Source organism: Tympanuchus pallidicinctus, unplaced genomic scaffold (assembly GCF_026119805.1).
Source record: "Tympanuchus pallidicinctus isolate F22 unplaced genomic scaffold, pur_lepc_1.0 scaffold5, whole genome shotgun sequence".
In the NCBI taxonomy this organism is placed as follows: Eukaryota; Metazoa; Chordata; class Aves; order Galliformes; family Phasianidae; genus Tympanuchus; species Tympanuchus pallidicinctus.
In genome coordinates, this window is record NW_026294769.1 from 72,687,978 (window position 1) to 72,704,686 (window position 16,709).

General features: G+C 48.7%; 1 protein-coding gene across 1 annotated transcript in view; it reads right to left on the reverse strand.

Annotated features, from left to right (window-relative positions):
• The window catches only part of PTP4A3 (protein tyrosine phosphatase 4A3), a 43,647-nt gene extending 27,185 nt beyond the window's left edge, over nucleotides 1–16,462 (reverse strand). The window contains exon 1 of the mRNA XM_052704291.1: nucleotides 16,322–16,462. The gene's annotated coding sequence lies outside the window, so the exon portion shown is untranslated. The remainder of the gene's footprint in view (nucleotides 1–16,321) is intronic.
• Nucleotides 16,463–16,709: the final 247 nt, after the last annotated feature.

The following is a 16,709-nucleotide window of genomic DNA, read 5'->3' on the forward strand; positions in this document are numbered from 1 at the left end:
GGTGCTTGGGGCTGGAAGAGAAAACATCAAAGCATTCCTGCAGCTGCTGGGGAAAAGGGAGCGGCAGCAGACGTCTGCCTCCTCCCTGCACAGCTCTCCACCCAGCAATCCACAAACAGAGAAAGCTGCTGAGATGTCTCAGCAAACTCTCGGAGTGTGCAGAGAGAAGCATGAGGAGAGAAGCCGGGGATGCCCAAAGGGAAATAATACAGCCCAAAAAGAGATCCATCACTATTGCTAGCCAGAAAATGTGTGTGTGACTTGATTCCACAGGAGCTAGACCTGGACAAACACTATTTTTGCATTTTATTCCTTCTCTAAGTAATATACAGAGAAAGGTCATTTCCCATCTGTGGAGCAAAACAAATTCTGGAAGCCTCTCTCCATCCCTCATACTAACTTCAGAAGGAATGTAGGACACATCCCTAACGTTAACCAAAGTACTCTCCATGAGCATAGAGAGAATGGCAACTGGGAAAAAGCAGAGCTTTGATAGGAGCCTTACTGTGGCATCCATGCATTTATAGACATGCCTAAGACAAATGCCATTTTGAGGATATAGGTACCTAGGAGTCAAAGGATTTGTCCATCAGACTCAGGGATGACTCAGGAGGAACCAGCTTCCTCGATGGACAAGTCTGATCTAGCTGGTGGCAACCCTGTCCACAGCAGGGAGTTCGAACTGGATGATCTTTAGGGTTCCTTCCAACCCAATCCATTCTGTGATTCTTTGAATGAGGAAAAGAATAAATTAATCTCACTAGGGTGGCTAAAGCATCTTTGTCAAAGGCTGGTGCTCAAGACTTCTTCATCCAGGGAATCAAAGGCCCCAAGCAGGCTGTCCCATGAGACTTCTGCAGACATCTCCATCCTCATTACGACTCCAAAGACCACAGAATCCAGCTCATGACCTTCTCCAGAGCAGAGATGACAAAGTGTTTCCTGTTATTTATAGCCGTTGGAGAGTCTGATGGGAAAACCCCACTTGTGCAATGTGGGCTGTTTGCCATCATTGCTCTGCGGAGAACTGCTGGGCTGCTCTGCATTCCTGCAGTGGTCTCACCGTGGGCAAGACCATGCCAGGAGGCTGCACAAGAGAAATGATCAGGCATCTTGCTCCCACTTGCTCGTTAGCACAGCATAACTTGAATTAAGAAACAAAAACAAAAAAACTGCATATTCCAAGCAAGGGGGTTTCAGTTGTGAGACTCCAGGGACCTTGAAAAGCACACTTCATCCATATGGGGCACAATCTAAATGTGCCTCACCTTACCTTGGAGATGATCTCAGCCTTTCAAGGAGATTGAGGGGAGTGCACAGCCCCTCTGTCAGGTACTACCCACCTCTTCAAAGCATGGTAGCATGTGCATGAGCACATTTGTTAACTGGCAGCCCTATTTCCACCACCCTGGCATGTACCAAAGGTGCTTTCCAGCACACTTAGTCACTTAGGTGCAGGAATTCTGGCAGCCCAAGGCAAGTTCTTCCTGAAACAGGATGGGCTTTGCTGCTGGCTCAGCAGGCGAGAGCCTCCCAGCACTAGCCCTGTGTGAGACAAGCATTTGCTGTCACGCTGTTGAGGAGGAATCCCATAGCTTCTGTTCTGGGCCAGCGCCAGCACTGCTTTCTGCTTGCTTTTCGAGCCGAGGGAAGCAAGCAGATGGGATGTTCGCTGCCGTGAGATCCTGTGAATCAACTTGCCAGGCACTACAGGAACAGACGGCTCCTGCTCTACAGATGAAATGCTGTGAATGCACCCAAAAGAGCCACAATTGCTTTGCTGTGATACAAAATTAATCATCTAGCTGGTGGAAAAGGATGGTGAGCATCTCCAAAACCATGCAGTTCTAATTGGGGTGAGGTTTAGGACCATGTGCTTCACTTCATAGTGAAGCTCTTGCTCCTGCCCAGGTGATGATGCTATGGGTAGGACTAAATTTGAGAAAAGAAATCTGGATTTAGGTTTCCTCCTGTTGTAACTCCACTATTCATGAACCTCCATGCTCCCAAGGCCATTGTGGGAAGCTGAGACCCCTCCACACATTATCCTTAGCAATAAAACCCAAACCCAGAGCATTGGCCAAGGCCCTAGCTACATGCCCAAAGGCATTATGTTCTTGAAAAATGAAGTTTGTGGCTGGAAGAAGACCAGAGAGAGAGCAAGAAAGCATGGTTTGCTGCAGCATCCTCTCCATCTGAGCACTGCACAGTAGCCTTGGCTTTCAAGGCAGCTTGGCAAGCAAACACATCCTGAAGAGATTTCATTCAGCTTTCTGCAGAGCTCTCCAAAGAGCATGATCTGCTCTCATGACGCTGCCCAGGGAGGTCTCAGCCACTGAGATGGGCAAACTTCTGCTAAATATTCTCAGGCTATTTGCCTGCAACTCCAATTAGTAACACCATATTTTGTCAACAAGATTGGGTCAGCAGCAAGTCAGCAGTAAGTCCAAGGCTTCAATCTGGTTAACTTTTTTCCACCAAACATGCCCAGGGATATTTTGACTCCCTGCCCTTGAGAAGTTTATTTGTGTAGGTCCCTTTCACTTCCCAGATTCCAGCAACGGAAGACACTTTCTAATAGTTGGGGAAAGACTTGACGGCTGTGGCCGGAGCTCCCCAGTGCTGGAGCTAGAAAAGCAGAGCACCTGCCAAAGCCGCCTGAAAGAGTCCAAGAGGCTTGTAATTAGCCTGGGAGTGCAACCAAGGCAAGTGCTCTGCAAAGACACCATCCCTCGTATGTCAAATGCAGTGAGATCTTCTGCAGAGAATTTGTAGGAGCTCTTCTTGCTAGAGGTAAAACATGACTGGGGTCATGGTGCCCCCAAAAAAGAGCAGCAAAGAACATCAGTTATTCCCACTTTCAGCATTCCTAGTGTCACCTCAATCAAGAAGAAATAATTCAATAGCAAACCAACCACCATCCCCACCACCCAGGACCATATCTCTTTAAGTGATGCTCTCACTTCATGGCATCACTGGAAACAAAGAATGGATCCAAATGGCTTAAGTTAACCTTGCCTCACAAGGATTTCATACTTTCTAGGAGCAGGAGGAGCAAGGAGGGAGATTTCCCAACCTTCCTGCCCAGCACCCAACTGAGGGACATGGTTAGTGGACATGGTGGGGATGTGTTGAGAGTTGAACTAGATTATATTAGTGGTCTTTTCCAACCTTAATGATGCAATGATTTTATTTATCAAGATGTGTAGGGTGATTCCTTCATCTGAGGTTTCATCTCCAAGCACTGAGAAATAAATTCAGGGACTCAAAGGGTTGGGTGAAATAGATTTGATTGAGACTCCCATGCTACCTGGACCCTCCTGGAAAACAACTTACAGATACTACAGCTGGCTGGCACACTCTTCACCCAGACAGAAAAAGAATCTGGCAGGCTCATTATTTAAGAGGCATTACTGCCTTGTGCAAAGGGTGTGTCCTGGACAGCCATGAGATTTATTGTTCAGATATCAAGTGGCTGAGTTCTGTCCCAGGAGCACGGTGAGGAAAAGCAACAAGCTCTTTCATAGGAAAGCCATACAGCTCCTGCTTATCACATCTGCAATTATTTGCACATGAAGGGGAGGCCAGGAGGGCAAAGGCACCCCAGGGTGACATAGGGAGGGAAGGAGTAGAGAAAGTCATGCCTTTTAACAGCAGTTGGGATATTTTCTCTGGCACATTCCTCTCCCTCCAGTAATCTTGTGGGAGCCTGGAAAGGTTGTGAAACCCAATTACTCCTTGCTGGCAGCAGTATGGGGATGCTGGCAGTCAGAACGGGGGGAGTGAGGGGGAGAGAGGAGGGGCGCAGGATGGATGCCTGTCACATTACAAATGCTGACACCCATCCCTGGAGGCATTAAGAAAAGATGTCACACAGAGTGAAATGGTCTACAATGGTCACAGGCATGGGTTGATAGTTGGATCTTATTGGTCTTTCCAACCCTAATGGCTCTATGATTCTGTAATCATTAAACTGTGTGACACCGGCAAAGCTTTTCCCACCATTTATCTCCTCCCTACCTTCCCCAAACCTTCTGCTTGGAACAGAGCTTGGAACAGAGCTGGGTTTGAGCTGCAACATTTCAGATTGTTGCAAAGCAGTGATAATTTGCACCAGCATAAAGTAAGAGCAGCAGTGCCTCTCCATCTGGGTGACAACAAACACCACTGGTTAGTAAAGCTGTAAAGCTGAGCCCAACTGCTGGTTGGGCTATTGACAGTTGGATTAGATGATCTCAGTGGTCTTTTCCAACCTTGATGATTCTGTAGTACATTCTTCTCTGTCAAAAGCAACTGGGGAGCGTGACAAAAAAGCAAAGTTTCTCAGAGTGGGGCAAAGGAGGCAGCCAGCTCTGTGTGATGCAATACTTACCTGTTCCTGAGATTTGGGTCAGGTCATGCATTTGCATCACTTCAAGCTGTGTTAGCTCAGGGCTAGAAAGTTAAATCGTTTGGATTTCACTGTAAATCTCAGCTGAAACCAAGAGCTGGAGGAGAAGCACAGCGGGATCACAGAATCAGTCATAGGGGTTGGAAGGGACCTCTGGGACCACATCTAATCCTATCCCCTTGCTAAAGCAGGTTCCATAGAGTAGGCTGCAGTTCCCCTTGTTCATATGGTACTTCCTGTGTTTCACTTTGTGCCTACTACCACTTGTCCTGTCATACCTGACATGAATCTGGCCCGCTCCAATTGACTCTTGCCCATTACATACTGATAAGCATCCGTCTTCTCCAGGTGAACAGTCCCAGGTGTCTCAGCCTTTCCTTGTAAAGGAAATGCTCCAGGCTCTTCATTATCTTATTGGCCCTTGAGATCCTCCAGGATGGCTCCTCCAGGCTCCTTGTATGATGCCTGGTGTCCCCATCCTTCCATCCGTCGGTCGAAGCATTGGACAAAGTCACATGCCAGCCAGCACAACATGCCTTTGCCCACCCCTGGTTTCAATTAAAGCCAGGAATAATTTTAGCAATAAAGCCCTGAATGGAGCACAATCTGCAGGAGGCTCGCTAACAGCAGCCACATGTTTTGCTGTTGGCAGCTGCAGGTGCACCTCGAGATGCAGCCAGTGCCAATGGGCAGGTGGCTTAGCAAAGAAACCAAGAAAAAAAACCCACAAATGTATCAGCCAACACCATCAAAACAAGACTTCTGGGTTTGAGAAAAATGGCATTAAGTTGATCCTGGATGCTTTGCAAACTGCTTGGGGGCTGTAATCAGTTTATTTGGGGCATGCAATAGCCTTTGGCTCCTACTGTGTTTGCATTTGCCAGAAAGACAGTTGGTCATGCTGGATTACAGCTGGTGGTAATTATATGCCCATGCGTCCTCGGTAGCAAGGAGGGGAAAAAAGAAAAGAGAAAACTGCATGCTCATTGCTTTGTGCAAAGACAGTTCCTGTGAGCAGAAATACAGCTTCTGCTCTGTATCAGCACCTGAGAAAATTATCAATGATGCACACTGAAACAGAGACAAGATGTGGAAATCACTCCTGTTGAAGCCATTTCATAAGCACTGTTGTATTCCCTGAAGGACGCTGCTCTGCCTTGCCCAGCTATAAACATGGCGAGCAACATTCCCTGCTGCCCCAGACGTGACTGCAAAATGCAGAACAGATGCTCCAAGTTGTCTAGATGCCTGCTTGAAGACATTTTCTTTCATCTGGTAAATTGCCATGTCCAAGGGAAAAGATCCTAAGCAGCCCTCAAGATGCTTTAATAAAACCTATTTCTATCCTTTCTGGACCTCAGAATATCTTGTGGTTCAACATCTTATTCCCTCTCCCAAGCATCTTGCAGCTGGCCTGAGTTTCCTTGCCAGCATTGGCATCCCAGGGACTGGTTTATGGCCAACCACAAGCAAACCCACTGCAGGTGATGCCGCAGTGCCACCAAGATGGAAACACTGTGCAAATGGGGCCAATCAGGGGGTTGCAAAAATAGGGTGCAAAACAAGATGCAATGGTAACACCTCCATGAAAACCATATCAGGAGGAAACATGTCCAAAGACAGGCAACAAAGATGGGTCTGGAGCACAAGTCTTATGGGGATTGGCTGAGGGAATAGGGATTGTTTAGTCTGGAGAAGGCTTAGGGGAGACCTCAATGCTCTCTCTAGCTCCCTGAAAGGAGGTTGTGGCAAGGTGGGGGTCAGGCTCTTCTCCCAGGTAACAGTGACAGGATGAGAGGGAATGGCCTCAAGTTGTTTCAGGGGAGGTTCAGATTGGATATTAGGAAAAATTTCTTCTCAGAAAGAGTGGTGAAGAATTGGAACAGACCGCCCAGGAATGTGATAGACTCAAAGAGTCTGTGATTCGATTAAGTCCTCCCATTCCAGCTACTGTGGCCATGCTCCATTCGTCCTTTGCCACTTCACTAGTCCTTTATACTCCCCTTAATTCTGATGTGCCCAAGCCTGAATGTAATTGAGGTACATTTTTGCTGAGAATTTCCTCTCATCTACAGCATTTCTAGTTTTGACAAACAAACAGCCAGTCCCCAGACCTCGGGCTCTCTGCTGCTTGTGGTTCCTTCCTCTTCGTTTCTCAGAAATGAACAACAGGAGCGGAAGGTTGCAAAACATGCACCCCTGCCTTCAAATCAAGGAAATGGGGAGAGAAGAGGAAGAGCAACTGGAGGGAGAAAATGCTCACCTGCACCCACGACAAGTGCTGGAAGCAGTGGAGAGTGATTTAGGTGGCCAGAAAACACAATGCCACAAAACAAAGGAAAACCAGTGTGGAGGACACAATGCACAAAGGGAGACCTGGGCTGCAAAGGAGCCTGCGGGCTGCTTATAAAGGATTTGGGTTGGAGATTTAATGCCCGATGTAACATACAAAACCACATGGCACGGAGAAGAGAAGCTTGGGGTGGAAAACCACTTGATGTGGAGCGAAGCAATGGGTTCTGCTGGTTTGCTCCCAGGAATTTGCTGCTGATCCTCAGCGTCAGGTTGGCACCCGACAGCGGAGAGGAGCGGGAATTGTGTTATTACAGCAGAGCAGCTTGGCTGGTAAATGGAGAGCCAAGAATAATCCTGCTAATAACCGCAGAGCCCAGCTCCTCCTCAATGATGCCAATTTACACGTGGTTTAACGACAACACGGCATTAGGGAAGAACGCTGCAGTGGAATATAAAACTATTGCAAATGGGCACACACTGATGTAGTTCAGCGTAAGGATGAAAATCCCACAGAAATCAGCTTCTAACTAAAGGAAAACAAGATGATCTCTAATGGTTCCTTCTAACCTAAGCCATTCTATGATTCTATTCTATGGAAACTTGGAGAAAGTGTAAGATCTCGCTGGTGATGTCCAACAGACTGGGTCAGTTGGACACCTGGAGCATCTTTCCCTGCATCAAAGGTACCAAGATTCACCCGCCAAAGAGAGCATCCAGACCATGACGAGCATTTCAGCATCTCCAGGAAGGAGCACAGAGTCTCCTAGGAAAGAGCAAAAAGGAAACCAAGAAAACTCATGACAAAGATAGTCAAAAGAAAGAGCGGGGGAAATGAGACACCAAAGTGAGAATTTATCACCCCTAAGGTGAAAGCAGATTTCTCACAGCAGTTCTTACATTTGAGCAGGCACACAACCATCACCTGAGTTTTACAAGGTTTTATGCACAGAGTCTCAAGCTCACTCAGTGGGGTTTCAACCAAATCATTTCGAGTCCCATGCACCTGGAAGGGACCAGTACTACAAAGACACACGTGCACTTTGTTCTGATGAACTTAAATGTCATAAATAAACATCAACTTTGAGCAAAGCAGCTGGCTCAGCCACATACAGGAAACTTCTGCTTCACACAACCAGGGCAGAGATTAGCACGAGATCAGCATGGCCAGCAGCAAGCTGTGGTGTTGCTACCCAAGGTTGCAAGCTGGAGGGAAAGGGAACGGTGTTAGTAAGGCTGCATTAAGAAAAATCTCCTCTGCCAAAAAGCCTTTTTGCACTGCAAAAATGGTAATGAAATCAGCTGATGGCATAGTGTTCTTCTGCAGGTCTAGATCGTGCAGTACTGGGGAGGCTTTGAGGAAGGAGCAGCTCAGCATGAGCTCTGCGTGGTTCATACTGGGATGAACATCTCAACGTCCCTATAAATGAGCACAGAGCCCCCCAGAAAAGCAAAACCTTTCCCAGCCACACTTGGACCACAAACATTGGCATTATTCAGGCTGGCAGATCCAGGAAACAGTAAATACTGGAGCATGGTGGTTGGAACTAGATGATCTTTGAGGTCCATTCAAGCCAAGCCATTCTGTGATTCTAAAAGCCAATGCAGGCACATGAACAAATGGGTCCAAGACATCCACAACTGAATTCAAGTGAAAAGCAAGAACACTTCACAAGCAGCATGTGTTCAGATGATTTGCTGTGGTCAAACGGATTCATAGTTTGAAGAAAGAAGCTATCAGGGGGCTTGTGCCCAAATACCTGCCCATAGGGATGCAAAGCAGATTCTAGCTGTACATGCCCCTGATCACTGCAGGGGAGTTGGACTAAATAATCTTTCAGGGTCCCTTCCAACTCAAACGACTGTTTGATTCTATGATTCTATAAATCCACTGCAATGCGCTTGCCTATGCATCCTCTTGGGGAAACTGCATGGGGATTGAGAAGGGATAAAAAAAAAATAAAATAAAGGCATGGCTCTGTTTTTCCAGCTGACAAGAGGAGGAGGGGAGCTTAACTGCTGACTGGATTTGGACTCCGTGAAATTCGACTTGGCTTCTCTTAAGACAGCAGCCCTGCTCCTCCAAGCACCCTACCAACATTTCAGTACTAGCAGGGGGGAATGGGGCTGACTTCAGTTGCTATTCGTGTGAATGTTCTGTACCAGAGGGGAGCCTGAAGAACAAGTCCCCTTTTTATAGCGTGTTGTATGCTGGCAGCGAGCCTGTAAATGAGAAGGAATTCAGAGAGGAGCAACAACAACAACAACAACAAAGCCTAAGGGGCTGGAGGGATTAGTTTGGGAGGGAGAAAGGAGAGAGCTCAGTGTGTGGTCTGATGGATATGAATTGGGGATGGGAGTCCGGACCTGGCCAAGAGCAAGGACTGCACCCACTGAGCTCTTATCCCATGCAATCTGAAGCTTTCTCCCATTTCCCTGTTCTGTCTTTAAGGAGATGCATTTCTCCCACCTTGATGCGCAATAATAATAAGCTGTAAACACAATCATTAATTTAAAAGCTGCCGAGTGAAGAACAGTTAGGTGAAAGAATGAAAAAGGAATCCACTAAGAATTGAACAAAATTGGTTTGAACTGGGTGAAAGGTGGAAAAATACCACTGCAATTGGGTTTCCAGCATGGTTTGAACCCATACAGGCTCAGCGCATCCCCAGACAGCTCTGAGCACACATGCACAAGGCAAAGATTATGGGCACGTAGAAGTGCGAGCGTGGATAGAGCCCTGCTACCAGCATCCCAGTTATTTGGGGGATGTCGGGTATCCATCTGCATGAGGACAAGATGAATTTTTTCATTTGTTGACCAAAACCCCCATTTTTCTGCCTTCTGCACAAGGTGCAATCCAGCACTGATGGGGTGCAAAAGGGGAATGTGGAAGCTGGATAAACCTCCCCTCAAATGCCCCCAAACTCCACCTTAAAAAATAATGAAATCGGGGCAGCAGAGGTTACAGCTTTGGTATGAGAATTTTCATGAGCATGAGAAAAAAAAAAAAGAAAAAAAAAAAAGAAAAAAAAAAGACCGCATTGCTCCAAAGTGTTTTTTTTTTTTTTTGTTAAGCAAGCTTCAGGGGCTCTGGGAGAGCAAAGCTCACTGCAGAGTTTGTTTTCTGTTGTGCCCACGTTACCAAGCAGTGCTGGCTGAGGAATGCACAGCAGAGGGGCACCCAGCCCACGGGGACGAGTGGGGACAGGTAGGGTGGCACGGTGAGGGCCATCGAGCCCCAAGGGCAACACCTGCAATTCTCAGTGAGTACCCAAGTTTAATGCAAACCATGCTTCCAGCAGCGCTTTGTTGCATTGCACATGCAACTGCTAAACAAAAATCACTATGTATACATGTAAACGACAAGTATATACATTATAAATAATGGCACATACATTAAAAAGCATTTTCTAGAGGCTGAGATGATCAAACCAATTCCCCTGACTCCCTTCCCTGCAGTGCCAGGGTGCAGCACAGCAGCTCCCAAAGTCCTCTCCGGAAAAGTTCAAAACCTCAAATACTTGGAATTGCTCTCAGAGGGAATTTATTTTAAAGCCGCTTTAATGGCAGCTGGGAATTACCATGGAGGCACTTTGCTCTGCAATTTCCCAGCTGCTGACCCCGTTCACATAAAGGGGCCCCTGGTGGCTGCCCAGATTGGGGACATGTGCTGAGTCGGGATCGCCCGGACTCTCATCTGAATTTTTCCTTGTTCCTGCATGGGAAGGGCTGCTTTGCATGGCAGAAGCAAGAAAAACTAACTCCTGTACCCAGCAATTAAAGGTGAGCTTGCATAGCTTGGATGCAAAAGTTTCTTTAAGTCCAAGTGAGCTGAAAACTGCATTCACGTTGCTTTCTTGGATTGAAAGCAGAGCTTTGAGACTGCAACCTGTCAAAAACCAAGCCAGATGAGACCTGCTCTTCATGCACCCTCAACCCCAAAACTCATCACATGGTCCTCCTCCAGCTATTTGCCAGGAAACGTCTTGTTCTTCCTAAGAAATAATAATAAAATAGATTTCTGTGCAAAATCACTGGTATGAAGCCTGAGCTAGTGCTAGGTCCTGCTTCAACACTGGAAGCCCTAGGAGATGCTGCCACTGGAGCTGAGGTTGTTCTTGCCAAATCTTACTGCCCCATAATTTGCCCTATTCCTCATTCCGGGCTATGGGAACCTTCTCAACTCAATACCTGCACTGGGACATCTCAATTAACCCATTAGGGTGACCAGAAGGAATTCTGAAGAGGTCAGAGACTCTGTGTCCAGGAGGAGGCCGGTGATGAGCAGCATCCCACAGGGATCTGTCTTGGGACCAGTACTCTTTACCATCTTTATCAATGACATAGATTATGGCAACAAATGCACCCTCAGCAAATTTTCTGATGACACAAAGCTGAGCAGTACAGTTGACACCACAGAAGGATGCCCGTTCAGAGGGATCTGGATAGGCTTGAAAATGGGCATACATGAACATAAAGAGGATTAACAAAGCCAAGTGCAAGGTGCAGTACTTTGGTTGTGGAATCCCAGATACGCATACAGACTGGGAGAAGAACTCGCTGAGAGCAGTCCTGTGGAGGAATTAAGCTTTTATTTGTCAAAACCCCTAACTAGAGCTAGAAGTTGTGGATGCCCCATCCCTGGATGCACTCGAGGCCATGTTGGATGGGGTCCTTCCAACCTAAGCCAGTCTATGATAAGCAGTGCAGGCATTTGGGGTGGGTCTTCAGATGTGTGAAGCACCCTCAAACCCCAAACTGGCAGGGCTGAGCTATGTGCAAGCAATGCTGAGCACAAATCCATTTGCAGCTGCCACATCCCAAAAAGCCAAAGGCAATGGAAGCTGATTGCATCAGCACCATGGCCCCGTGCTGGCTTTCCTCTTACTGCTGTCATGCTCGAAAGAGTTATGGAAAAACACAGCAGAAAGAAGAGGGTTTGAGCAGCAGGTCAGAGCAGGAAAGGAAATGGCGTGGCAAGGAGAGAAGGGCTGAAGGACGCCAGTGTTTCCATTTTGGTGTAGAAGTCCCAAGGGTGCCACTGGAAGCACTTATTGACCAACTCACCCGCTCCCAACACAAGCTGGCCCTGCAAACCACAGCCAGGAGGGAAGTTATTTCTGTCCAGACACATCTACAGAGACGCTTTAACTCTATCATCCAACACCAACATGCAAAGTACTCCCAAATCCAAGCTGGGAGCTGGGGATGGCTCTGGCCCCTCCTCTGGAAGGGTTTATATTCAGGCAAGTAGATACAAACCACTTAAAAACTGTAGAAGTATCAAGGTTGGAAAAGACCACTAAGATCACTTAGTCCAGTGGTCAACCCAGCATCACTGTGCATCATGAAATAGGCTGCCTGGGGAAGTGGTGGAATCACCATTCCTGGTGGTGCTCAAGGGTGGATGTGGCACCAAGGGGCATAGTTTAGTGGGTATAGTGGGGATGGGTTGATGGTTGGACGAGATGATCTTTGTGGTCTTCCCAACTGTAATGGGTGTATGATTCCGTGCCCAATGAACCACATCCTTCATGAGGGAGATGAATGCACTCAAGTTCTTGACTCCAGCAATGCAGCAGGTGTAGGGATTGAATTGCTTCCCTGAGTACTTAAAGGAAAAATAGCAATAATTAAAAATATGAGATGTAGGGAAGGTAAAGAGCTCCACACCCAGCTCTCCCTCACCCCAAAGGTTGCCTCGATTTGTTCTTCCCCACCACCGAGCTGCCTGGGCACTTGATCCCCTCCCCTCTGCAACATGATAACGCGGCAGTGCTGCCAGTTCCCAAGTTAAACATCTTATTAACAGCAGTGACGTAAAGAGGAAATCGCCAGGAACTATTGCAGAGATGAGAGGGGACACATTTGCCATTGATTGGGCGTGATAACACAGCAGGGAGATCCACGCATGAAAGGCATTTGACCCTTCCTTCCCCCCACCCATGTCATGGGAAACGAAACCTGACATTCAAACAGCAAGGAGACAAGAGGGGAAAAATTATTTTTTAAGATAAAATAACTCTCGCCTTCCAGGAAACCATTTGGATGCAGAACTGTGTGCAGCTGCAGCCAGCCTCCGTCACAGCCGTCCGTCCCTCCTGTTTGGAAATCAGGCATTTGGGGTGGATGAAGGGGGAAGGGAGGGGAAGGAAGAAAGAAGCTCTCTTGCAGCCGATGAGCTGCAGGAGGCTGCTGGCAAAGTGGTCCAGTGATCATCTGAAATGCAGACGGTCACGTGAGGAACTGTCTGCAGCTCCCGAGCAGCCCCGAGAAGTGCACATGCAGCACTTCCCCACCCGGCTGGCGGTCCCCGGCTTTTACTCTGCAAGGTGACCCTGTGCACCAGAGACACAGGGACAACACCCAGCTCCTGCTTGGAGAGATGGATATCCCTGCATTATTATTATTATTATTATTTTTAGTTTTCACCCAATGCATCATTCCGCACCCAAAGGGCTCCGAATGCATCACCACCCACCAGTGCTGCACCTCCACCAGCACCAAACTATCAGCAAAAGTCCCTCTGCAAAAGCTGCCCCCTGCCTCCCACCCCGCTGACAAATCCCAGTCTTTCACTCCGCAATGATGACTTTTTGTCCATATAAATCAGTGCTCCGCTCTGGAGACGCACTGCATTGCATTGCACTCAAGTCAGGCAGATGCAGTTGGACTAAAAAAAGAGCATGAGTTGTGCATATACGTATTTTTTTTTTTTTAAGGCAGATTGCCTTTCACGCTGAATATATTTATAGATTTATAGGTAGGGCTGTTGAAATTTTAAGGGCTCCTTGCCATAGGAATCCAGGCCCTTCTCATGTTCGCAAAGTGGTGTAACCACATAAAAATGGGACTGCAGTGGAGCGACGGGTGCTGCTCGCCTCCATCCACTGGGGATAAAATTAGAAAAAAAATAAGCATTTAAGCAGTGAACTTATTGTTCCCATTCAGGATGCAGATGAGGATGTCCCAAAGGTAGTACGGCCTCATGCAGTGCACAGAAACCCCGTGCTTCCAGCCCCAGAATTGGTTGCTTTCTTCCACAACAGCAGAATGTAGGAAAAAATAGGGGCAGAAATCCTATTTTTTTCACTTAGGCTATAAAAACACATCCATCCCGATTCTAACCTTGGATTTCCCTATAGTGTGACAGCGTGCAGCTATTTAAGACAAAACCCAAACTGTAATTAAAGTTATTGATAGCAGCCAATGTTTACTGCTGGCTATTTTGATATCAAGTGTTGCTAGACCTCAAGGTACTGATTCCCATCATCTGCAGGGGATGTTTAAGCTGGAAATGGGGCTAAATGTGTAGTGGTTTTTTTTCCCCCCTCAATGCTTTTATAAGCACTTGTACTTTCAAATCAGAGAAATGTACTTTGCTGACTGATCCTAGAGGATGCTGCTCATCAGACAGATGTGGCACTGAGGAATCTGGGCTGGTGGGCACGATGGTGATAGGTTGAGTTGCATTGTATGATCTCAGTTATATTAATGATTCTGTGAGTGAGCACGATGGTGAAGGGCAGAGAGCTGTATATGATCTTAATGGTCCTGACCAATCTTACTGGTTCTATGATCAGGAACTGCCTGGAAACCAGCGTGTAATTTCCAGTTATCAAGATACACATAAAAATGAAACTAAAAGAGCATTAATGAAAGAAGGGGGTTACACCAGATAACCTCTTAAGGTCCCTTCCAAACTCAACCACTCTGTGGTCCTACAGAAGGTTTCAGCTTTTGCAAGCAGAGCCAACAGGGCTCTGGTGACACAACTATTTTCAGCCTCGTGCAAACACAAGTACCACCTTCCAGAGGGACCAGATTCCAGTGCAAAGAATTCACCAAAGGGTAAAAGTCACTTCCTTCACCTGCCCAAGTGCCAAATCTGATGGTGGCTGCTAGGACCTGACATCCCCAAAATGCAGGTTTGCTGATGTTGCAACACCCTTTGCATGCACCTGGATGGTTAACTCTGAAGCCTACTGATAACACGAGATTAACCTCCCGGCTGTACACAAGTATGAGTGCTGAATGCTGGTGGGTGTATGGCTCCCCCAGCTTTAAATCCACTTGCAACCTTTCATCGCACACTGTTAGCAACGATCAGACCCCCAACATTACGAAATATTGTAACTGCAGAATACAAACACTGGGTAGGGAGATCCGTATCTACCATCCACTACACCTTTAACCAAAATACTCCTTCCCCATTGCTATCAATAAATAACAGGACTTCTTTAAGGCACTGCTTGGTTGCTGATCCTCCTTCAGCATAAAGGATACTGGGCTTGCACAAAGAGCCAACCTGACAGCTCCAGATGCCCCATTTATGTTTCAGCTCCCGTGAGCAGGAAGATGAAGCAGCAACCGAATTAACTAGAAACTGGCAGCAGCACGAACGTGCCAGATTCCAGCTCATTGCTGCTATTAGCAATCCCAGTCACTTATCCACCTTATGTAGGGTGGAGAAAGGTACTGCAACCCCACGCATCCAATCCAATGGATGCTGTTTTACGCAAAGAGCCAAAATCAGGACTTGCAAGGGAGTGTATACTTGTCCCTTGCAACATCGAGTTCTGTGTGGAGCTGCCTTGCTGGTACACAGCACCACGCACAGCCTCATTATGACGGCTATAGTCTGCAACCTTGCACGTGGCCTCCTTGGGGCTGCTGCACTGATATAGCATCGTACATGAAACCCCAGCTGCTTTTATGATCACTACTCAGTGCATGATCCTCTCTATCCCCCAGCAGCGCCACTGCACCCTGTAATATCATACACGACCCCCACTGCAGCCCCCATAGCTAATGCAAAGCCACACATGACCCCCTTGTACTCGTCATCACTGCTACACCGTGCACTGCAGCACATCACCCACTTTACCCCCTAGGGTTACCGCACCCTGAAATGCTGTGCTCGATCCCTTGCACCCCTCCGGTGATTACTGCACTGTGCAAGGCTGTGCTATTCTCCCTTAGGATTACTGCACCGTGAAATGCACGCACGACCCCCCCTCCCGCACCACACCCACGGTTACTGCACTGTGCAACTACCTCCCCTCACGGTCAAAAACCGTGCATGACCCCCCAGTGCTTACTGCACAACGCAAGACTCCCCTTTAACTCCCCGCGAAACACCACGCAGGGCTCCCCTTACACCCTCCACGGTTACTCCCCAACGCAACGCTGTCCCCGACCTCCCTCTGCCCCCCTTTCCCGAAGTAACCGCACCGTGGCACTCCATGCTCGATCCAGCCCCCCCCCACCTCGTGCCGCAAAGCACCACGCAAACCCCCCGGCACCATTTCCGGACGCACCGCAGAACGCAGCGCCCACCCCCCGTCGTGACAGCGGAGCGCTGCGTCCGTGCGTGGCCGCCCCCGCTCGTCGCGATCGCCCCGCGGGCGGCCTCCCCCTGCCACGACTGCGCCGTGCGGGCGACATCGCCCCGCTCAGCGCTTCCCCTGCCACGATCGCGCCGAGCACGGCCCCGCTCCGCGTGGAGCGACCGCAACACGCGGTCCGTTCCCCCCCACCCTCCACCCTCCGGCATTGTTGCGCGGGCGGCCCCACGTGCCCGGCCACCTCCATCCCCCCCTCCCCAATTCCCGTCGTTTCTCGGTGCGTACCGACCTACTGCTCGCCCGGTTCCAGCTCCGGCCGCGCCGCCCCGCTCGGCCCCGCGCCGCCCACTCCGCTCCGCACCCGCACATGCAGCCGCCGCCGGTATCGCTTCGCCGCCGCTCCTTCTCCCGCTGGTCCTGAGCCGCGCGCGCGCGCCGCAGGCTCCGCCCACAAAGAGCCTCGCCCCCACTTGGAGTCACGTGGCAGAGGGAGAGCCAATGGGGAGCAAGCGGAGGAGGAGAGCTTTAGAGGGGCTTTTACGAAAGGGGCGTGGCTAAGAAAGGGGCGTGGCTAAGAAAGGGGCGTGGCTATGCTGTTGGGGGCGGGGATAGCTAAGGGGAAGAAGGTTCGAGTGGAGGAGGCTTGGTGTCATGGGAGGCCATACACCTGGTATGGT